This window comes from Brachionichthys hirsutus, chromosome 6 (assembly GCF_040956055.1).
Source record: "Brachionichthys hirsutus isolate HB-005 chromosome 6, CSIRO-AGI_Bhir_v1, whole genome shotgun sequence".
Taxonomy (NCBI): Eukaryota; Metazoa; Chordata; class Actinopteri; order Lophiiformes; family Brachionichthyidae; genus Brachionichthys; species Brachionichthys hirsutus.
The window spans coordinates 4,071,518-4,096,792 of record NC_090902.1 but is presented as its reverse complement, the minus strand read 5'-3'; positions in this window follow the sequence as shown (position 1 = coordinate 4,096,792).

Here is a 25,275-nt window from a genome sequence, read left to right as displayed (position 1 = left end):
TGTCACTGTAGGTGCACACAGGATGGTCTGATTGGGCGATGCTGATGCAAATCCAGCAGGATACAGTAAACAAATGCCTGCCTCCGGAGGATTTGTACTCAAGTAAAAATATGGTGATAATACAGAAGAGATCCTGTGTACAGATGCAGAAAGCCAAATTTACGGATTCAAAAATCTGTTAAAAATACACTTCAAGTTTGACTCACTTTTACTTTTCATGGTTGGTGTATGAAGAACAATTTCGAACCTTGTGATGATGATCCAGATCACCATGGGGATGGTGTAAATCCAATTAGGAGGGGAATGAGCTACTCGGCGGAGGTCCGCGCTCTCTGAGTGCTTTTCTAGTTCAACCTATAACCGTTTCTGGGCGCTTCATCACCAAAAAAATAAATCTGTGAAATACTGAATGGTGATGAATGAATGACGATTATTAGATAAATCTACTTTCTGTGGCTCACTTCTATTTTTTTAGTGGCAACTGAAATAGCGCTGGCTGGAAAAATGAACTCCAGCATGCTTCTTTGTCCAGCAATAAAATCAGCTGTGGAAATAAGTCTGGCTGTGCGAGACAAGTGTGTGCTTTACTGAGGTCACACAGCCTTGGCACTGTTTCCGATGAAGCACATCTACTGCCAAACTCTAATTAGTTTGAATTCTTCCCATAATAGAAAATGATCGATGGTCTCTAACTTTGTGTAACAGCTCTGTTGCTCTGCTGCTCCGCCTTTGACCTACTGCAGGACAAGGGAGAGTGAAATGCAAATGATGGACTGTGTTTGATAAACACCAACCGGCTCCGGTGTTTGGAGACCGCAGCTCAGAAAAGATGACTGTTGTTCATTTGAAATTATTCTTTCCAGCAGCGGCAGCCTCCACAGAGAACCAGACGATAAATGAGTGTAATAGGACGCCACATAAGCAGAAGCCATTTATTGAAGGATAATTTGATTTTGCAGGAAAGGCTTGGTTACGGCTCTGTACTAATGCAAGATAGAATTCCAGACATTGGCACTGGCTGCTTGCTACAGCCAATTAGATTGGTGATTGCATTGTATATCGGGAGCTTCTCTTAAAACACGCATCACTAGTTGTATGTGAGAAAACGATGGTCCATCTGCTTTAAGACGAGAGACCAAACTATTTGTTTAAAGTCAAACTGGTTATATTAAAAAACAAAATAGCAATTTGGATAGTAGCTGGTTTCAATGAGACTCTGTAGTTATTGTGCAAACATAATTTGTTTTATTATTAAATATCATATTTAATACACCCGGATCAGTGTTTTCACATCAGCAAAAATCAATTACATTTATTTCCTAATATGTCAAACCTCCATGTAGCAGCAAATTGTTGCATTCCCATTAGACTGCTCTCTCTCTCTCTCTCTCTCATGTTCATTTTTTGCTGATGCTCATAAAGACAAGCAATTGTCTGGAAACTAAAACTGGATTTAGGAGAAAACATACTTGAAATACATCAGTGCCCTTCCTAACTATGCCCCAGGATGGGCTGTTTGAGCGTTCTGTGCTAAAATTAGCAGCATTACACCCAGCATTCAACATTCATTCCTACAGTAGTGAGGACCTGGCTGACCTCGCATTTCCTTTTAGGCACAAAATTATTAGTATTCAAAATGAGCATTCGAGCCTAAAGTCAACCCCGTTCTTTGGAAAATATGAATGCGTGGAAATAAGCTTTTTTTTCCAGACAAATTACTGCATATACTATGCAGTATATATATATTTCGCATTTACAGTATATATGAAAACATGCTTTCCGAGTTTTTGTGTGATTTGCTCACTCATAACAAATATGATGCAGCTTATATTTATTAGAATTGTCAACAATGAAGCGTAATTTCTGCTTCATTAAATGTGCTGAGAGTATTTCATATCATTTCTGACAGCGATTGATGCAACTCAAGGTGCCGCAGCGAGTCCTCACTGGCCTGAGGAGAGATGAGATGGCTCTGTAGATCTTTTCACAGCCTGGACGTGATCACACTCTAATGTATTAATAGAAAGTGCCTATGGTGACTAAACGCTGTGGTAGTATGCCTGAAAGGCAGCAGCAACCCTTTCCATTTACGCTTGTGTACACTTTACCCAGATTCATCTCTGCACTTCATTTTTTTTATTGCTGACGTCTGACTTTTCAGTCCTTTGTTCTTGTGTTTTACAACCATATAAACAATAACGTTTTGTTATGTATGCATTTAATAACAGTGGAATACTTATAATGTAATGTCTGAAAACTTGGAATTTGAAACTTTAAACCATTTTCAGCCTTTGTTGACGGATTAACCACCATTTTGAAATTTGAATTGAATCCTCCTCCCCTGTTCAGGGATGGTTTCTCCAGTTGAATGAAAATGGCTTCCTGAACTCCTGTCTTCGCTGGCTAAAACCTGGACATCACTGTCCTCAAAGGACTGTCCTGTGTCTTTCAGTTGCAGGTGGATGGCTGAGTCTTGTCCTGAGTTGTCTCTCCTGTGTTGAGCCATACGTTTGTGGGGCGGTTGTTTGGTCACCACATTGTGCAAGTCGCTGCGTCCGTCACTGCACTGGAGCGTCGTCATGACGCAGCATCCTGAGGAATGCCTAACTAAAAGCCAGGAGACCTCACGGCAGTGCATGCGGCACACGGCTTCTTGTTTTCTCGCATCTAATCTCTCTGTAAGACGAGATAATTATCGCTGGTGGGAGGAGGGCTTACGGACATGGCATGGATTCAGCTTGTTTACCAAACTTGCTCCTTGTCTCGCATTTTCTTAATGAGGATGTGTACAAGGCCATCGCCATGGTTATCACACATTTGAGACTGTGGCATCAATCAGGAGCGATTGTAGATAACGAAAGGGTCCCTGGAGAGGAATAATTATCCTGAAGTATAAATGAATGCAGCTGGGCTGCACTGTATTGGCCAGATATTGTAGAGCAATGGCAGAAGCATTTTTGAGGCATTTAATTTGTCCATAATTGGCATGGTGCAGATGGACTATTGTTTACCATGGTGAACAAAAAATATATGCACGATGCATGAATGGTCGTTGACCCCATAAAAATAGTACAAAGACAAAACATAGTACAAGAATAGTACAAGACAAAGTAATGCAACACACATTCAGTGTCTTTGTGGCGAGGACAATCTCTTCTCTCATTGTGTAGATGGCTCCCAGTAGGATCAGCAGCCACATGCAGCACAAAGGTCAGCCTCATCCATCAATTCTCAATTACTTTCATATTTATGAAAATGCACCCGAATTTGCCATCATTTGTCTTCTTTTTTATTGTCAATGTACAGAACATGCTGAGGTGATGTCATGTGCATGGGAAACTGGATACATTGTAGGCCCTGGGGGGTTTCTATGACATTTTGTGCTGCCGTCCTGCATGGGTTGTCATATGGCGAGGAGGTTACATATGCTGAAAAAAACTTGCTTTCATCGCTTGGAGGAATTCTTTTCATGATGCAGCAGGTTGTGTCCTCCCCAGCTTTCTCCTCTGATGCGTCTTTCTCTTTTAAATCAATGCTTCTTTGTTCATCCTGGTCCTCTGCAAAGCGCTGATCCCCGATCAAACACAATGCAAGTTTTGGCAGGGAAAGTGCATGGTGATGCTGGGTGAAATGGATTTTTATACAATTTCATTAGTGATTTAAAATTTTACTTTCTATTACAATTTAATCTTATGCACTTTATGAAAACATAAAATAAAAAGAAATCAGCTGTTTGAAAACCCCAAATGTCTGCCAGGGTTTTTTGCGATTCAGTGTTGTCTGTACCAAAAGGCAAAAGGGCAAATTTGTTCAACCATCTGAAATTCACTCACATCGTGCTTCAGGACCAAGCAATAAAGAGACAAAAAACAAGGAGAAAATGTAAAGTGCCCTCCATATTTTTCACCACCAGCTCTTAAAATACATTACAAAATGCCAGACGCCATCTCATTCCCTTCTACAAAATGCATTTGCCCAATTAGACTGTTCCCAGCCGGGGATCCAAGAAATGAGTCGCACTTCGTCGGTTTGTAAATAATGCAATGTGAGTTGTACAGAAGCTAGCAGCATGGAAAATGAGCAACTGGTACAGAAAATAGAAATATCTTGGTTAATTGTGCAAATGGAAAAGTATTTAGATGCTCTCAGGTCTGGCATTCATATTTGGTTTAATAGATGTTAAATGGCAAATTCCTATTTTGATCAAAGTGATGATATTATTTTGGCAAATCTCCATCCATGAAAAAAAAAGAGAAAATACTTTTGTGTTCAGGTCTCGTTTCTTCTCTAGTGATCCCTCTACTCATGTGTAAATTTTGAATTTGTGCGTCAAGTATTATCTCCGTGTATTCAACTAGTTTTGAAGATCGACCTGTCAGGAATATCCATCATGTAGGATGTATTGTCCAGCTGGTCTTTGCAGATCAGATGGTTAAAAACATATAGAGGAAAACTTCTCTTGTCTCGATGACTATTAGTTTTTGACAAACTTTGCAAAGTAGAAGAATCTGGACATATTTCAGTACAAAATCTGTAAGAAGCAAAATGTAAAAACTTTTGTAGCCTCTTAAAGAGCTTCCTGGGTTTTCTGCTGCAGGCTATTATTTCCTTTGACATGTCAAGTGGAATTCAGATTTTCAACCAACTGATAAATATAGACACTGAATTTCCTGTCTTGCTGTGGCCTGTGCCTTGCAGCGCACTCTTACCAATCCTCAGGCAATCCTAGCGTTTACTCACGGCGATACCTTACGAAGGGGGCGGGGGGGTGTCATACATCCTACATCTCGCCCCGATTTAGATAATAATTGGTAATCGTGTTATTTTTTGGCAGCAATACTGCAAAAAATAGAGAAGCGGCGGTTTGATGCCAACTGCTGTGATTCTACTTTTTGCCTGCAGGGCCCATAACCGTTTCTCCTCCATCATAGTTACTCAGAGGAACACATTTAAGAGAAAAACAGGTCAATGCACAATGCCTGCCTTCAAGACACTGAAACAACAAGATCTCTTAATCCAATATTAAGCAAACACTTTTTTTTTTCCTCATTGGTACAATACATTTCACAACACTTGCTGTGTCAGCGTGGAAGGTTTCCTACCGGCTCTTCGCCATGCCTTTTGGCAGAGCTCCTATGCGTCTATGTTTCACTGTTTGCTTTTATATTGAAAACATTAAGTACATGAAAACATTTGGTTTCGCTTCCAGCATTTTTTATTGCTTTTTTGCCACCTACGTCAGATTAGTGGCAGAAAATCAGTGCAGAAAAACAACAGTGGAACATTCACTTCTCCTATGACTGAAAAGAAAGTGGTGCTGTCCTCTATACAGGGGTGTGATGGTGCTGATCGGGTAGCAGAGGGGTAATCAGCAAAATCCTATGTAGCTTTACGACTGCTGGACTGTCCGGCTCTTCCCGACACATTTATTTTACTACCCCGTTTTTTTTGGCTCATTGGTATTTCTCTAGTCTACATCGAGTTCTGTCTTATAAAGGTGTACGGCTTGAAATTGGATGAAGGTATAGTTTATAACAGCCATAAAATGGCACAGAGGGCACCAATGGAGGGCTTTCCCATGAATCACCGCTACTTTCATTTGCATTGACCTTACCGGGCCATTTCCAAGCTTTGCTACGGGGAATGAGCTGGAAGAGGTTTTTATGTTACAGTCAATGGGATCGATTCCCTGCTGAAGAACCCTCCAGGAATATAAATGTGTGGCTCTGGCTTTTCTTGAAATACACTTTTTTTTTAAAACCGTGTTGTCATTTTTTTTCTGTAAGCCAAAAAATATTCAGACTTTTAATTCAGTTCTTTCTCAAATAATCAGCTTTCATGATTCACATGTCCCTGGGTGATCTTTCCTGAGTGAAAGAGGTTAAGCTGCTTAATCCGTCTTTTTATATCAACACTGTTATTATAGTTTGGATAAGATGCAGGCCTGGAGTAATCCCGAGAATAATTAAAACTGCACAGCTCAGATTCCTGTGTCGAAGTAGTGTGACTTTCATGAAGCCAAGTGCAGTATTTTCCCTCTGAATCCTGTACAAATGCCAAATTGTATTCATAGCAAGAAATGCCTCTGTCTGCATCGTGAGGATTAGATCCAAAGATTTTTGGAATGCTTTCGTTTAGTCCAGTGAATATCCCTTCTAATTCAGGGGCATTCAAAGGATTAATCATGATAAAAATATAGCTACACTAGTTTTTCAAAGTGCTGATATTAACTGATTAAAAGGGAATGTGATTTACGCATGGTAGTCGGTGTCCAGACTTGAGGTAATAATACTGCATGTGACAAGAGAGCTGTAGAAATGTACATGAGTGAAAATAAATAATAATAGTGCTTAAAATAAAAAAAAACATAATAATAATAATAATTTCAGGGCTATATTAGCCACTACTAGCAGTTGACGTCAGAATTCAAGTTGTGGGTATTGATGGCATCGACTTTTGTCAGCAAAGATGAATGCATTCTATATAAAAAACAACAATATCTCTGGTTGTCTTTATTGGGTTTGAGCTGTTGTTGTTGTTTTTTTTATTTTATTAAACCTGTCAATTGAATGCGTGACAATATCACAGGTGGAGTATTCAGTTATTACAAGATGGATTCAGTCTCTGTCAATATCACCTCTATTAAAGTCATTCTTCTTGTTGTTGCTGCTGTACTTTTGGTTTTAGTGCTGCTGCAGCCACTGGCCTCATGTTATTCCACACGTGGATCACTAATTATAATAACAGTAATGATGATTAACTGGATTTACCAATAAGATAACTGAGGATTGGACATTTTTACGCTTAAAACGTTGGCTCATGCACACAAAGGGAGGCCCATTTTTGTGGGAGATGATATGACAGGATGCATGGTGTTTGAACTGCAACACTTTCATCTTCCTCTCTGAGCAGAACACACGATGCACATTGCAATCACGTGTCTGCTCTCTACTCAGGACGCGCTTTGTTATCATGTATGTATCAACAGTTCTTGTTCTTTCATTTTTCTGTTCTGCTTATTGGCGGCCCATGAACCATTTTTCAACAACAACAACATAATAACATGCATTTTCCATACTCAGCAGGCATCCTGAGTAATGAAGGCTATTCCTTGCTCTCCCATTAATATCGCAGCCGTTCTCTGCTTAATTTCCTTTCAGTGCATGTGTTTATCTGGCCCTGATATACAGACCAAATGCATTGTAATGCACAAGCACCCTTTGAAAGCCTCTGAAATGTTTTTTTTTCTCATTTGTTTGCACTTGAAACATCTTCACATTAATTAATAAACTAAACTCCCCCTCCCTGTTTGAATAACTTTATTCCAGAGAAAGAGTCCAATCCTTTACTTCTTGCAGTTTCTGGTACTGGTGAATGTTTCTATGGACTATTCTATTTAGTACTTAAGGTCACTGCATCTCTTTGTCTCTCGTCTGTTACAATTGACTATAATTCCACGGTGAGCATTTTCAGTCCCAATATTTCTAATATTGCTGAATCAGCAACAGCATCGAGGCGGTTGGACTTGCGATGTGGGGTGAAGGGTCTCCTGCAGGTCAGCCCACAGAAATAGCCCAGGGTATTTGCCAGCTGCTGTTTAGAAGGAGGGCTGTGGGGTACCGCATTTAGAAAGCAGAACATGTCTGCGTGTCAGGAGGGTCAGTTCCTCGTGATGAAAGGTTCTTGCTAATCTCTCTGCAATGCCCTCACAAATTAGTTGCGTTGCACTGATGCGCATCGTCCCAGCATTGCGGCATCGTTGCTATTTGGAGCATTGGTTAATTGTTTACGTGCTGTCTAATGTTTGCACAGGAAATCCCTCACCACATTGGGGACATAACATGAAGATTAAACTCCTGAGCCATGACTTTATATATGTGGTGTTAAAGGTTCAGAATAGTGATCGCTGCTGGGCATTTGCAGTGTTTTCTTCATAATATGTGCCTTCATTGATTATTCGTCAGCAGTTAAATTGTAATCTATGGTAATGCAGGTTTTCCTCCAGCGGTATTACTGTGTTTGGAACAGCCGATACTCTTCGTATCATCCCGCCGATGTGGCAACAATTAAAATGCCATTTGTCTGGCTTGGGGTGAAATTGTAATACCTTTCAACAGCGAGATCTTTTTTTAATCTTTCCACTTGCACTCCTTCATCTTCATTCACAACAAGAAAGACATTCAGCCGACAGTTTAAAATTCCAGATTAAAGTGGTCTCAACAGGTGCTTTTTTGGAACAACCATACAGCATGTGTGCCATACCTTTCTTCCAACAGGTCAAAATGTCAAGCGGAGGAAATGAGGGAGAGCAGATGATGCATCCACTTCACTCTGAAGGAGAAGATTGTGAAATGAAGCTAATGGGAGTCAAAAATCAAAAATCATCATCTGTTTTTATGTGAGCGCAGTGGTTAGCGCTGTTGCCTCACAGCAAGAAGGCTGCAGGAATCCTATTTGTGGCCTGTCTGTGAGGAGTTTGCAAGTTGTCCCCATGTCTGAGTGGGTTCTCCAGCTTCCTGCCACCTCTAAAAACATGCATCTTAGGCAAAGCGGTTACTCTAAATTGCACACAGGTGTGAGTGTGAAAGATTGTCTGTCTGTGTGTGTTGCCCTGTGATGAACTGGCAGCTTGTCCGGGGTGTACCCCGCCTCTCGCCTGTTGACTGCTGGGATAGGCTCCAGCACGACCCGCGACCCGGTAACGGACAAACCGGTTACGAAGATGAATGTTAAAAATCTGATGCCAAAGTTCAGGAAGGCAGCCATCTGTCTGTCTCGCACCGACAAATAAAACAAGAGGCGCTCTAGGAAATGCCACGGTTTATTTCCCTACTTTACTAATGATTCCATCTGCCTTCTGCTCTTCTTTTCATGAGATGACTCACTGACTAAATCCATTTAGTGCCATGAAGCTGTGATGAAATGCCTGGCTGACGTAAGCAACACAGACATAACTGAAATACACAATGGCTGTGTTAGATCTACAGTGTGTCAATGATCATAGTGGTGGAGTGCGTCCAAATCAAATTCTGCTTGGGGCCCCGAAGGTATTGCGTGATGGATGGGACATGTTTTTTGAAACACCACTCAAAGTCACGATATGATGAGTTGTCAAAGTGTAATGTCTAGCAGGGCAGTAAAATAAACCCTTGGATTTTGAAATACGATAGCTTTGCACATCTGAAAGCTAATCGACTCAGGGAATGATAGTCGACATATGGCGATCCTTCTCTCCAGGCCTTTCCTCTAACTCCGTGCTGGAAGAGCTTTAAAGAAGAAACCCTCTTCTTTTGAAAGCAGGCTTTTGGCAATAAAGCTCTCCCTTGTGTCATCACTCAAGGGTTTCAATTCATTCCGATTCAGATTGCATCACACGTATTCATCACGCTCCTATGGAAAAAAGAACCTAAGACAATTTTCCGCGTCCTGCTTGATTGACGAGGAATCCCATGAAGGGTCCAGGGAAGGAAAGCTGATGCCAGAGAAGAGGATTAGTACTTTGTATTAAAAAAATAACAATATTTATTTAAAAAGCTTAAAAGAACTGTATATACGCAGCACTTGGAGGTCCATTTTCTGCTAATTCATTAGGACACCTGTGGTTCATTTAAGATCCCCATCATGAAGTGATTCCGACATCTGTCTCCACTTTATATTGCTGCTCTGAGAAAGTGGCTTCGACAGCTGACTGATCCAAAACAAACAGTGGAGAACCATTATCCCAGCAGCAGCATTTCCAGATGAGTCCAGTTCAGATAAAATGCAGGTACATGTTGTGGAGATTCAGGCATGGCTTGTCACTCATGCAGTACGCTACACTCGTGTAAAATTTGAAATACTGCAGTCTGAAAATACATTGGAAGCATTGACGGATTGCTTCATTTTTTTTGCCACATTTCCACCACCAATTGTGTATCAGTGGAATTAAATGACCTTCTTTCATGGTGCCGTGATCCTTGGGAGATAGCAAAAAGCGTTTAAATGCAAAAACAAAAACGCAATAACAGAACTGGGCTGTCCTTTCAAACATAATGCAACTAACCCTCTGCTAACCCAACAGCTGAGCCCTTTAACGTCCATTATCCTAACGACATCTGTGTAATGGTGACATGACAAGCCGTAATAATGATACAGTGCCTGTCCATACAGCCAAGGCTCCCCTTGTACCTCAGACTAATGGATGCTATCATGACCAGAGAGGTATGGCCAGATTCTTTATTATGGAATAAAACATGAGATGACAGAAGTAAAAGTTTGTGCAGGTTTAAACTTAACAGGACCTTTAGGACTCCGGGGCAACGCGGGCTTCTAAGACGGCCCTTGCTTTTATTGGACCCACTATTAAGCCATATTTTTTGCAACGTTTAAAGGTAAGATATCCGTGCAGTTGAACATGTATGTGTAAGCTCACACACAAACAAGACATCTGCTTATGACCTCATCTGTTGCTGTGTTAGCTTGGCGTGCACACTTACAAACATGCATGAAAAACACAGCTGAAGAGGGGAGGTGGGGGGGGGGGGGGGGGGGGCTTTGACAGTAGAAAACAGATTACAGGGCAAACTAAAGATTTATTAGGACGGTTAAATGGATGGAAGATTTAAATAAATCAACCTTTAGTAGATTCTCTGAGGTCTCTGGGTATGTTAAAAGGAGCTGGAACAGAATGGTCTCCTTGTCCCCTTTGCAATGCACACTGATGACATGATTCTGGCTCGGATGCATTGATCTTGTCTTGATATATTTATGAAAACGTAGCATGTTAGCGATATCAATCAGATTTAATCATATGCAGTCATGGTTGCCTACATATTCTTTTTATTTTTCATAGAAAAGCCAATCTAACCTTTTCAGGATCTATTTATGCTGCAATTAAAAATCATGAGATTGCTCTCGAGGATGAATCATGAATGCAGTGAGTCCAGAGCAAAAGAATGATGTCAACGATGTGGAGAAACTGCATGTGGTCATGGTGAATATAACAGAGATAGAGATAAATGTCAGCGGGGATAGGCTACGACTTGTTTGATTTTTATTTTTTTTGCTTACTTACGTAATGCCAAAAGTTTAAATTATTTGCTCTAAAAAGGACACAGCAATATTTTCTTTCAAAGCGTATTTAAATGCCACCCTCTTTTCCCAATCCTGAAACCTTTTTTTTTTTAGCAGTCTGCATTTTCTTCATTAGCTCATAAAACATTCATGACAATTCCATTTGTGGTTTTGGATCGTAAAACATTAAACATCTATTTTCAGTTTGCATCATTCATAGGCAATGTAATGTCTCGTTTCTGTTTGTTTTAGGTTTGGAGTTTTTACCCTGTTTTTGGGGGGGGGTTCGATATCTCCATTGCATACCATAGTGGGTATAGGCTCTCTGCCATAATAACAATGAGATCAGAAGCCTTTTCAATGTTTTATAGATCCCTCGCCACTCTTTACCTCCACTAAAGCTGTGCAAATGAGGCAGTCTCACACCAGCAATCTCATTCACACAGCTTCTGCTGTCTCAATAAATGCATTGATGCCATAAAATCTGGTACAGGCCTCTTTGTACAAGAATGCTATCAAACGGTTCTCACAGCAGGCTGAGTGGTTCCACTGTCTCGGTTATACTGTTGATTTGATGCAGTGGAAAATGTAGCTGGTTCACTGTTGCATGCAATACCAGCTGTGTCACACTGTCTGTGTCAACTTGTGTGTGTTTGCATCTTTTTGCGTGTACATCTGTGCATGAGAACATCTGTGCATCTCTTATGAAACTTATGAAAGTGTGTGTGTGTGTGTGTGTGTGTGTGTGTGTGGCGTGCGTGGGTGTGTGCGACAAAGAGTTGACAGACATCTGATTTGCTGTTTTTCATATTTCTATGGAAATGGCCGAAAAGCGCCTCAACAACAATTTTAACAAATACCTGTCACCATGGGATACAGTGTCACCATGGATACACCAGTCTCCGTAGTCAACTTATCTGGCTTTCATCACTGTCTTTTCATCCTAGTACCGTTGTAAGCGAAACTTAATGTGTTTGAAAGAGTATCAATACGTGTTCTTGAAATGCAATAATCAATGCAGAACAAACCAAAGCCCCCGGTGGTCTGGAATCCAGGATGCCGCCCCCGTGGTTTGGATAGAATATGAATCAAACTGTCACTTAGAATCTCACACATAGATAGTCTGGACTGGAGGACGGTAACTAAATCAATGGGACATAGCATTCAGTTGGTCTGTAGCTTTTACAGACAGAACACATTCAGTGTTGGCAACAAACAGAAATATTAATGTTACGTCAGGGACTGTTTGTTATTTATGAGAAGGGGTGGTGCAAAAAGGAGGAGGTGCTATAAATAGATTTTAACCATTGGGGAGAGACCCGTTTTCTTCCTTTAATGCAGGGAATGGATATCCAACTTAATTTTCCATTCATTTTAAAAAGTTTTTTTTTAGATTTAGCAAATATATGTTTTACAATTTTATGGTATATTAACCTGTGTAATGAACCAACTCCCAAAACTGGATACACACTCACCATGGCTAAATTAACCTCCTCAGATCCTCTCTTTAAAATGAAAACAGAGCCGGTTTGGTCATCATGATATTAAGAGCTAAACTGACTGGATGTGTCCTCAAGCATCTCTTTTCGGTCCATATGAACAGTGAACACAGCGGCTCTGAGCACCATGCCAAGGCTTAAAGCCCGTCTTTTAGGTCCTGCAGAGTGCTGCTGCTTCAGCCGTGATGTTTGGAGCCTAATCCTGCATATTTGCGATTCTTAGACCCACATATCTCTGGCTCTCTCTTTGTTTATCGAGAAGAGCCAAATAAGCACGGCGACTCAGAGGGCGGTATAACAACGGAAGGCTGTGTCTGGTTGAGGCCTACCTGTTGGTTTGGTGTTTGTGTGACTGCATTATTGGAATTAGCCAATATGGGAAATATTGTCTGGGTTTTGGTTTTAATGACTGTCTCTCATCGCCTTTTGCCTAAATCAACACCAACGTTAACTCTCTTTCTAGATGTTGTCCAACAACATCCATCCATTTTTAGTGTTGCTCCAAAATCCAGAGCAGTTTGTCAGCTATTTTTTGGTGGACAACTGAGATGGGAGCAGGGAAATTGAACCAAAATGGAGCCTATAAAACCAATCAGTTGTCCAATCATTATCTGTGAGTTCATCATTATGAACTCCTTCCACATCTTCGACTATCATATTATCATTTATTTCCTTGTCAATGCAAATGTTTTTTTTTTTTAGTGCAGCAACCCCAATATATTTGACAAAATGAATCTAGAGACACTTTCCTCAGGGAATAACTGAGAACTGCGCCACAGAAAGGCAAAAAAAGGAACCACAGTTTTATCGCTGACTTTCTAACTTTTACATTCTTCTTTGTAGTGCACAGCTGTTACCGCTTCTACCATTTAGTGCACGTCTGCGTTTGCTGACTGTGTGGGCCGTTTGTGTCTTCGCCAGAGGCAGATGTTGAGTGGGCAGACTGAGAAAGTATTGATAAATATTTTTTTTCACATTTCATTGGTCGCTGGATGCAGAAAGCAGCCCGCTGCGCTGAGATCACCTGCATGAAGGCTGTCCATCTGGCGGCGTTTATATATCTGGAGCCCAAAGAGATTAATCGCAGATTTTTTTAGATATACCACAACTGAAAGCCTCCAGGGACTTTCTTCTGTTAGTAATTAAAGAAGAAGCCCATGCTGTTTTCTGAACCGCAGTTGTTAGGAATGTGATTTGAGATAATGAGATGGTGTTTGTTTTTTATTTGCTTTGTTCACGACTTCATAAATTTAACCCTTTTCAGCTTAAAACATTTTGAAGGACTAAATGAAAGGCCAGATTAACAACCCTTTGAGAAATTAAATAAAAGAAAAGAAAACTCTGACCATCATGGGCAAATCTGCAGATATAGGAAAAAAAACGTTTTTGTCGGTAAACTAATGTTGGAGCTATCACAGTGCAGGATGTGGAAACGGGTTATCAGCTATTATATCGATGTGAGGGGTCTTCACTGCATTATGAACCCTCAGTTGTGACAGAGTGTTACTTGCAGCCTCTGTGACAGCTTTACTGCCATTGGCTCTGTCACCCTCTGCCCCGGATGGCTTTGCTCAGCAGGCAGGAATAAGCTAATTCAGCTGATGACAGAAAGGTCATAGATGGCTGAGTTTAATTTCAGTCTCTCTCTGCAAGGTTGTAACCCCCTCAGAGGAACTTACTGCACATTGTAGACATCAGACAATTTAATGATTAAAGATGATGTGAAGTGAAAAGTGTTTATTATCCTTTTTCTAATCTTGGATGGAAATAGTGTTATGCCCCATTGGTTAACGATTCCAATGGTATTGTCCAATTATTATGCCCCTTTCTGAAAGGCAAATATGCATTTCTGTGTTTGAAGATATTGAAAGAAACTGAGTCACAATTGATTCCTTAAAAAATGCATGTTTAAGTGCTGAAAGGTTTTGCACATGAAACTCCTTGGTAACCTTGAAAGCGTAATCTGGCAGGTGAACAGGGTATAAGTAGCGAGCAGGTGATTGGAGGAATTGGATTCAGGTGTGCCTCGCTCCGTTCAATCAGCTCTTCCGCAGCTGTGTGGCGAGCAAAAAACAGAAACATACACCCCTCAAACAGGTAACCCGAACCACCGATTTCCCATGAAACTGATTTTTATGAAAGGATTGTACAGTAGTATACACAAATTACACACAAGAAAGAATTCTCATTGAATTCATCAAGGAGGAGGTGTGAATGGCGAATGGTGTGAACTGGCTCAGTTTCCTCAACAAGATTCAGTGCTGCCTTGATTGATTTGGTGCCCAGACACCAGGACTCAGTTCCCAGTTTTGGAAAGACGACAGCGTGGAATAAACCGCTCCATACAAGAAAGTTCCTGAAATGAGAGCAGTGGGATACTGTGTCCCAGATTATCCATCAGGGCAATGAAAAATTCATGCATTGACTTGTTTGATTTTATATGATGTCAAATCAGTTCAGACGGACATCCAGGATATCATCTTTACACCCTCATTACAATGACTGCAACTATTTATTATTGTCAGTATCAGTCATTGTTTTTGTATCGTGGATGGATCAACACCGATCAAAGATCTGTTACCATTTTCTTTTCTTCTAATTTTACATTTTTGCTGAATGCTTGAATGTATAAAAGTGCCCAGCCATGAGGCGAAGCTGAAACATTCATGATAAGATCTCTACGTTTTGCGGATGACTGAATCCATTGACCTCTGTAAAGCCATCAACGGGATGGCAGCTGGGGTGAAATCCAGAGGACCATCCATGCATTAATGTCTGATGCATGACACTGGCATAAACTCCTGGACCAAATGAGTTTCATCCAAATGAGGCAGTTCCAGTAACTTGAGTTTTGGTGAGTATGAGACTCAAAAGCAGCAATTTAGTAAATATTCTAAAAAAAAACAGGCAGAAAAATCAAAAACAGGTACAGGTAATTGAAGAGAACACCAAAATATAATACAGGCAGAAGTCTACATGGGACACTGACGAAACATGACAAAGTTTCTTTAGAGGTCTGTCCAGCAGGGGCCGAGGCCCTGAGGCAGACCCGAGGGCATGCAGGGGGGGATTACTTATCCCATCTGGCCTTGGAAATTCTTAAGGGTCCCCCAGGAGTTGATGCCGAGAGAGAATGATATCTGGGCTGCCTACATCAGACTGGAAGAACGTTAACATAGACATGACTCTCTTATAGGACGTTATAGGTCACATTGATTGATTGATTGATTTTTTTAGCAGGATAGTTAGTAATTTATTTTGCCCCAAATATTTCAAGAGCTGGAGTAGTTGTTGTTTTACCTTTAAGGTTCGCGTTAACTGAAGGATGGGGCCTATTGAGTTTGGCTGTAAATTGAGTATGCATCCCTCATGTAAATCTGGGTCTGCTTATTCTTGCATGCAGAACGATATAGGTGATAGCATTTTTGCAAAATACAGTCCTGCTTTGACTGGAAAATCAATCAATAAATGAGCAGTTACCTTATTGATAACAGCGTTTTACCCTCGTAAAATCAACCCTTCCTTTTCCATAAATTGTCCAGATCTTTCAACAAAAGTATCAGGAATAAAAAAGCAAGGTGCCGAAAAAAGAATCCACATGAAAACAGTGAATTACACATTTTAGGGCTGCATTACTCACAGCCATGACGGACACACCATTAATGAACAATGCAGACAAACTGGTTTTTGTCGCTGATGGGACAGAGAGACAGCATTAATATCAAATCGGCAGCAGGGAGATCAACCGGCACTTTGTTCCATCTGTCATTGGGCATCAGAGAGGGAGAAAAGTCCCAGACACATGAACGATGATGGGCTGCAGACGTCTCAGGGAAGACAGATTGATGTGGGTCGTGAAAGTCTCCGCATAGGTGTGTGTGGGTGTGATGCAACCCCAGACACCGACAGCGAGAAAGGAGGACAAAGACAACATTTTGGGGTGAAACACAGCTGCAAGCTCAAATGTGTTTGCATTAGTATTCACACTTACTGTCGCGGGGGTTGATAAGGACTGTTTTCCGAAAAAAGGAAACCACTGAATAATTTGAAGAAAGATGTTTACAGAGGAGATGAAAGGTAAACATGTTTCTTTTTTTTTCTTCTTCACAAAATACGTTACAGCACTGCGGGTCTCAAACAAAGGAGAAAGAAACTAAGTAATCTTCATCGTACCTTGATTTGCTAATTGAAGGATAATTTGTATTCCTTTTAAAGTTATTATTACATTATTAGCACAAAACGGTGACTTCAGTCAGTCGGCACCACAAAAGAAGTGTTGATAATTTTTCCTGCATTTAGAAGTGGAGCCCAGACTGACACACTGAGGCAGAAAGGTAGGCAGAACCCAAGCTACAATTGGATAAGAGAGAAACCACATAAATACTGGTCAAGACTAAAGCAAACTGTTGAAAATTTTGTGCAGCAAGACATAAGATTTCTGGTAAACACGTTACAGGCCTGGCAATGTCCAATATACAGAATGAGACACAACAGTGATTTAGAGGTTGGGCCACATCCATAAATGCATGAAGTCAATGTCATGTCAGCAGCTGCTGGCAAACATCTGTGCATCCTGATCTGCATTAGTTACAGCAAAGAGGGTGAAAAGGAATGAAGAGTTCAAACATGGCATCTGAAGCAAACAAAAATAAATAAGCATGCCTTCTCTACGTTTTAACACCACAGTACATGTGGTGCATGAACCCAATTTATGAACGTGCTACTCTTCCAGATTGAACAGATATTCATGAATGAATTGACATCTATGGTTCAAGGACAAGTACGGTAAATGTTGTCAACTTTACTTGCAAATAAAACTCCATAAATCCCAGAGTCTGTGTGTGTGTTTTCTACCATGTGTGATTTAGACTTGATTGAATGATTCAGCATTGAGTTATTCTGGAAGGTTTTCTGCAGAGAGTTTGGGAGACATCGAACGCTCGATTGAGTTCAATCCATTTGCATTGTTTCATTGCATCAGTGACTAGATCGTTGCTACATAAACACGAGTGTGTGTGAAACTCAGGCTATGACAGACGAATATTTGCTGATATTTGATAAGATTGACCCAACAGCTCTGTCAAATCTTTCCGCAGTGATCATGGCAAAAAGGTGAATGACAATTCTGAAGACAACATTTGGTATGGATCGCCATGCTGTGTTGTCTCGTGTAACTTGGTTCATGCTGGAATTTTTAGGGGTCGCTGGTGTGCTCTTTAAAACAACACCCAACCTCCAATCAATTTACTTAGACGGTTGACTGAGCAGGCTTCCCTGGAAAACACAGCTAAAAAGGCAAGGCGAGGGAAGGGAAGGGAAACGCTCTGCCTCCTGGTACTGTCTCACCATTATGACCCAGAAGAAGGAAATACTCGTCCCTTGTTCGGCAATGATGCCGTAGCAATAATGCATATTACTGCTTCATAAACCCGACCTGGGATTACAATTCTTTCTGTGTTTGGTTGTATGTTTCCACGTGGAATGTAATTTATAGTCTACCAGCATCGAGTAACTGCTAGTCAGAGATAAACTCCAATCCTTTTATTTTGGGAGAGTCTGAGAGAGGTATTCTTGTTGGGTCTTTGCTGTTTTTTGATTAGCTTGCTGTAGCCTGCGGCTATGCTTGTCTAAAATGTTTGGAGGTCGCACGGCTAAAACCAGAAAGCCGCACTGCAGAGATTTCACATCCGCCTGACTTTCACCTTTTCAAAAAGTCCTGTCAATCAAACAGGCCTTCTGCTCTTTTAGGTACGCTGTTGCAATAGAGTTGTGTTCACACGAATGCAGGCCCAGCCTGCGAGTGCGTGTCATGTGACAGACTCACCCTAATTCTAATCAGGGCACAGTGTGCTGTCTAATTAAAGAAGGCCTTCATAATTAATTGCATTATGAGCAGTTGAAAGAAGAGCGCCGTTAAGACAGAACGGTGTTGCTCCGCGTTCTCGTGTATTGGTGTGACACTAATTGGTGTGGACTTACTACGTGTCACAGATACACAGTGGCACCTTATTAACCGATGTCAGTACTTGCAGGGCAGCCGCATCCGAGACAATATTTGTGCGTTCTTTGTTGTTATATATTTAATTCCCAGAGGTAAAGATACGGCGGAGTGTCTGGGGTGAACCTGCACATAAAGCATCTCTATTTATTTCCTTTTCACTGGCGAGTGCTACCAGCCATGTAAGGTAAATAACCTCTCTTCCCAGCCAACAATCCTTTTTAATCTTGACAGGGTTTCGTTGTTGTAGCAAGCGAACACAATATAAATACACATATACCGCATGACTTGACACCTTCTGCCCTCAGTATACAGTATACCATGTAGTAGTATTTTACTTTACTTTAAATGACTGATGAACAATTATTGGTCTCCAAAGGGTAAAATGACAACTTCATTTGTTCCCATTTCATAATTGATGAAATGAATGGAATATATTCTTGCCTGGCAGGTCTGCAGCTCCTTGAAGAACTTTCATCAGTTGCTTCTCAGTCGAGGCTGTTTTCCTGCCATTTTTGTCTTTGTCATGCTGAAATCATGCAACCAAGGATATAAAATTAGCTTCCTTTCAATGTTTTATCATTTTGCTTTGTTGCTCACATGCCTCTCTTTCCACATTCTGCACCTCACCAATAGTTTCTTTGGAGGAGATAAACCTTGGGAATAATAACCGGCAGCAGCCACATCCATAAAAGCAACCTTTGTAACAATAGATTCAATGGGTCTAGCAGCGAGTCCAGCGAGTCCCAGTGTTGCAGTGCAGTATGACTCACCATAAATTGTAGGAGAACGGATGAGCTTAGAATGGTTTTCACTTTCTATTTCCCCCTTTAAATAAATGTCCTCTCTCTCTCTTTTTTTTATTTTTTTTTATAAAACTGTGTCCTCTGGAAGAGTTCACTTCAGCATTTTCACTGCACTGACTTTTGTCTAAGCCACAAACAGGCAGCTGAAATTAAATGACGTCCATTTCATGTATTGTGGCTTCAATGAAAAGACGCCTGTCAGTGTGTGGCCTGCCCAGATTAAAGCCTGTCAGAAAGCCTTCAGATCAAAGTCTTAGTGAAGAACAAATCTGATCTGTCACTGGAAAAACCACAAAAAAACAAAGAAATCCCCTTCCATCGTGGAGATGGAGAAGACAGTCATCCATTATTTCTCCAGTTATGAATACTACAATACTAAAATAAATTGCTTTCCATTTAATCTAAGTGTACTCCAATCATGATAGCTCACATGCCACAGTTACTAAAGCTCTTTAAAGATAAAAAAAAATGAACTCACAAACATGACCATTTTTTTTCTTCATGACCTGTGTGACTGTGTGTCTCCCTGTGTTTAAATTTCTTTTTTATATTACTCTTCGTAATTTATTATAACCTGGATGACTGAGAACACAGACATAAATTAAATAATAATGAGACAAATAATAATGATTGAGGAATGTGGATGATGCTCGATGAATTGGAATAAAAAATAAAAAATAAATCAACCATGGAGTGTCCCAAATGAATTGCCCCCTGTGCACTCAAGCCGTGTGTATGTGTGTGTACGCGTGTGAATGCATCACAACTCAATGCTTGCTGTCTTCTCTGTGGATGTAAATCACTGGCGCAGCGTCTGCAGCTGTCGAAGAATTCAGCAGCGATAGCTCGCCGCTTTGAAGACCTGATCATGCAACACGAGATCTAGAGCATTTTAGCCTGGTTGCACTGGTGCACCTGCGTGTTTCATCATGGTACATAATCCCAATGCTGGAGGCGAGCTCAATAATGCATTTTAAGAGTTTTTTGTCAGTTCCCATGAATTTGGAAAATGTATTCTCTTATTTATTTCTTAACACGTGTAAGTTATTTATAAATAAAATGACTCGAGATGAAAAAATGGTTCATGTGTATTTTATGATCCATTTAAATAAAAGTGCACTCGAGAAGGAACTGTTAGAACCTATGTTATTTAAAGAGGCAATGCTATTGAAAGTGCTTGACGACTCAAATACAACAAATTCACATCAGTTTACTGAAGTATAAATAGCATGACTTGGAGACATAGAACATTCAAAATACATTTGGGTCAGATGGGGATTCCCTTGGATCCTGGTCTGTGTGGCGCTCAGGAACCTGAACCTGTCTCCTCCTCCATAGAAGGTTCATCCAAGGATCAGAGGGGAGACGAATCTTTTGTCCTTCCGTTTTCTTCCTCCTTGCTCCTTCCGTCTCTCAACCAGAGCCTCCTGTTACCTTTTATCTTGACCAACTGGGCTCTCGCTTCTACCTGCTCCTCTCACCTTGAATACATGAATAAGAGATGAGCAGAGCGAGAAGCGCCAGAGGATACAGACCTCATGTAAGAATTGATGTGGCTAAGTCGACAGTGAAGCCTGGTCTAAAAGCACGTCCTAAATCATGAGGGATAAAAAAAAAAATACTCTGTGGACTGGACTCCCTAACAATGTGAGTTTAGCACTGCATTTCTGTCAATTGAGGTAGGTGTAGTAAAGTATTCCATATCTGAAACCTTCTCCAAAATGAATAATCATATCACAGTAGAAGTAACTGTAATGAGCGCAATTTAATCCCATGAAGTTTACGCCTGTTTATAAAAACAAATATCATTTTAATTAAGGTGCTAATCAAGGTTTTGTAATTTTTTTGACTTTTTTGTTCCCTCATCACACAACTCATCCGAGGTGGTTTTTTATTATCTGTTTTCCACTCTCAGTCAATACTTATCACTCTGGATAACAAGCAAAGCTACTTCACCTAACTTTGGGCGTTCGACTTGTTGGCCTCCTTCAGTACATTTTACCCCAGGATACAATAATGCTATACAGGCACTGCAAATACAATGCCACAGTCTGAAGAAAATAAATGATGCAATGCATTATTAGAACCATGCAGGCAAGCCTGGAGTGAATCATGACTTAACTGCAAATATACTTAAATCTCATATGATGGGAGCAAACCCCTGCAGCCAGATTTTAAGATGCTGGGCAGGATCGTCCCAGAGTAATGAAGGCTGTGACTGCATCACTGCCCACGGTTTAAGATGCCAGATGAGAGAAGAAAGCAATACGCTTGGAAGGTTTTGGTATTCCCACGATGTCGTACCAATTAATGATATTTTCTGTTGTTCTAGATTATAACCTTTCTAAAAATAGCACTGACAAATAGAAAGGATTGATGAAAAAAATCTAAGAGAAAAAAAATGGAAGTCTACAATGGCAGCAATGATTATTACCTCCGCCAAGGAGGGTATGATTTTGCCGGTGTTTTTATGTCTGTTAGCAACATAACTCAAAAGGTTACTGATGGATCTTGATGGAATTTTCAGAAAATGTTGGGACTGTTATGAGGAACAGATCCTGGATTCTGGATCATTTTGAAAGTTTTTGTTAATATTGCAGTAAATTAAGCTTAATCATGTAAGGTGGCAGCCTCTATCTTACCACCAAATTTCATCCAGATCAGATCTGTTTTTCTGATATTATCAATATTTTTTTCTTATAAATGGCTGTATAGCAGAGGCTGGGTTGATGCAGGGAGGGTTCATAAAGGTAAAAATACACGTAAAATCCGAATATAAATAAGAACCTGAGAATTCCTAAATAGTGCCAAAACATAATCCTGCAACATTGTCTTTCTGAAGTGTGTATTAAAATAAAAAAGATTAACAGATAAAAATTATTAGAAAATACACACAATCATAAGAAGATAAAATAAGCGTACCAGATTTAGTCCATCTGGATGAAATTTGGTGGTAAGATAGAGGCTCCCTTGGGCTCACCACCCATAGGAGGGACCAGAGGGGTCGGGTGCAATGTGAGCTGGGCGGCAGCCGAAGGCGGGGACCTTGGCGGTCCGACCCTCGGCTCCAGAAACTAGCTCTAGGGACGTGGAATGTCACCTCTCTGGCGGGGAAGGAGCCTGAGCTGGTGTGCGAGGTTGAGAAGTTCCGACTGGATATAGTTGGCCTCACCTCGACACACAGCAAGGGCTCCGGAACCACCCTTCTTGAGAGGGGTTGGACTCTCTTCCACTCTGGAGTTGCCACTGGTGAGAGGCGCCGGGCGGGGGTGGCAATACTTATTGCCCCCCGGCTCAGTGCCTGTATGTTGGAGTTTACTCCAATAAATGAGAGGGTAGCTTCCCTCCGCCTTCGGGTGGGGGGACGGAACCTGACTGTTGTTTGTGCCTATGGTCCAAACAGCAGTTCAGAGTATCCACCCTTTTTGGAGTCCCTGGAGGGGGTACTGGAGAGTGCTCCTTCTGGGGATTCCCTCGTTCTATTGGGGGACTTCAACGCCCATGTTGGCAATGAAAGTGAGACCTGGAGGGGTGTGATTGGGAGGAATGGCCCCCCTGATCGGAATCCGAGTGGTGTTTTGTTATTGGACTTCTGTGCTCGTCACAGATTGTCCATAACAAACACCATGTTCAAGCATAAGGGTGTCCATATGTGCACTTGGCACCAGGACACCCTAGGCCGCAGTTCGATGATCGACTTTGTAGTCGTCTCACCGGACTTGCGGCCGCATGTCTTGGACACTCGGGTGAAGAGAGGGGCGGAGCTGTCAACCGACCATCACCTGGTGGTGAGCCAACTCCGATGGTGGGGGAGGATGCCGGACAGACCTGGCAGGCCCAAACGTATTGTGAGGGTCTGTTGGGAACGTCTGGCAGAATCTCCTATCAGAAGGAGTTTTAACTCCCACCTCCGGGAGAACTTCGACCATGTACCGGGGGAGGCAGGGGACATTGAGTCCGAGTGGACTATGTTTCGTGCCTCCATTGTTGAAGCGGCCGATCGGTGCTGTGGCCGTAAGGTGGTCGGTGCCTGTCGTGGCGGCAATCCCAAGACCTCTTGGTGGACACCGGTGGTGAGGGATGCCGTCAAGCTGAAGAAGGAGTCCTACCAGGCCCTTTTGGCCTGTGGGACTCCGGAGGCAGCTGACAGGTACCGACAGACCAAGCGGAGTGCAGCTACCGTGGTTGCTGAGGCAAAAACCCGGGCATGGGAGGAGTTCGGTGAGGCCATGGAAAACGACTTCCGGACGGCTTCGAAGAGGTTCTGGGCCACCATCCGGCATCTCAGGAGGGGGAAGCAGTGCACGGTCAACACTGTGTATGGTGGGGATGGTGCGCTGCTGACCTCGACTCGAGACGTCGTAGATCGGTGGAGGGACTACTTTGAAGACCTCCTCAATCCCACCGACATGCCTTCCAGTGAGGAAGCAGGGCCTGGGGACTCGGGGGTGAGCTCCTCTATCTCTGGGGCCGAGGTTGCCGAGGTAGTCAAAAAGCTTCTCGGTGGCAGGGCCCCGGGGGTGGATGAGATCCGCCCGGAGTCCCTTAAGGCTCTGGATGTTGTAGGGCTGTCATGGTTGACACGACTCTGCAACATTGCATGGACATCGGGGGCAGTGCCTCTGGATTGGCAGACCGGGGTGGTGGTCCCTCTTTATAAGAAGGGGGACCGGAGGGTGTGTTCCAACTACAGAGGGATCACACTCCTCAGCCTCCCTGGTAAGGTCTATTCAGGGGTACTGGAGAGGAGGGTCCGCCGGATAGTCGAACCTCGGATTCAGGAGGAGCAATGTGGTTTTCGTCCTGGCCGTGGAACTGTGGACCAGCTCTACACCCTCGGCAGGGTCCTTGAGGGTGCATGGGAGTTTGCCCAACCAGTCCACATGTGTTTTGTGGATTTGGAGAAGGCATTCGACCGTGTCCCTCGGGGAGTCCTGTGGGGGGTGCTCCGGGAGTATGGGGTGTCGGACCCCCTCATACGGGGTGTCCGCTCCCTATATGACCGGTGCCAGAGCTTGGTCCGCATTGCTGGCAATAAGTCGGACCTATTTCCAGTGCGGGTTGGACTCCGCCAGGGCTGCCCTTTGTCACCGATTCTGTTCGTAACTTTTATGGACAGAATTTCTAGGTGCAGCCAGGGCGTTGAGGGGGTTCGGTTTGGTGACCTCAGGATTGGATCGCTGCTGTTTGCAGACGATGTGATCCTGTTGGCTTCATCAGGCCGTGCCCTCCAGCTCTCACTGGATCGGTTCGCAGCCGCATGTGAAGCGGCCGGGATGAGAATCAGCACCTCCAAATCCGAGGCCATGGTTCTTAGTCGGAAAAGGGTGGAGTGCGCCCTCCAGGTCGGGGAGGAGATCCTGCCCCAAGTGGAGGAGTTCAAGTACCTCGGGGTCTTGTTCACGAGTGAGGGAAAAATGGAGCGAGAGATCGACAGACGGATCGGTGCAGCGTCTGCAGTGATGCGGACTCTGCACAGATCCGTCATGGTGAAGAGAGAGCTGAGCCGAAAGGCGAAGCTCTCGATTTACCGGTCGATCTTCGTTCCTACCCTCACCTATGGTCACGAGCTTTGGGTAGTGACCGAAAGAACGAGATCCCGGGTACAAGCGGCTGAAATGAGCTTCCTCCGTAGGGTGGCTGGGCTCTCCCTTAGAGATAGGGTGAGAAGCTCAGTCATCCGGGAAGAGCTCGGAGTAGAGCCGCTGCTCCTCCGCGTTGAGAGGGGCCAGATGAGGTGGCTCGGACATCTATTCAGGATGCCTCCTGAACGCCTCCCTGGTGAGGTGTTCAGGGCACGTCCCACCGGGAGGAGACCACGGGGAAGACCCAGGACACGCTGGAGAGACTATGTCTCTCGGCTGGCCTGGGAACGCCTCGGGATCCCCCCGGAAGAGCTAGAAGAAGTGGCCGGGGAGAG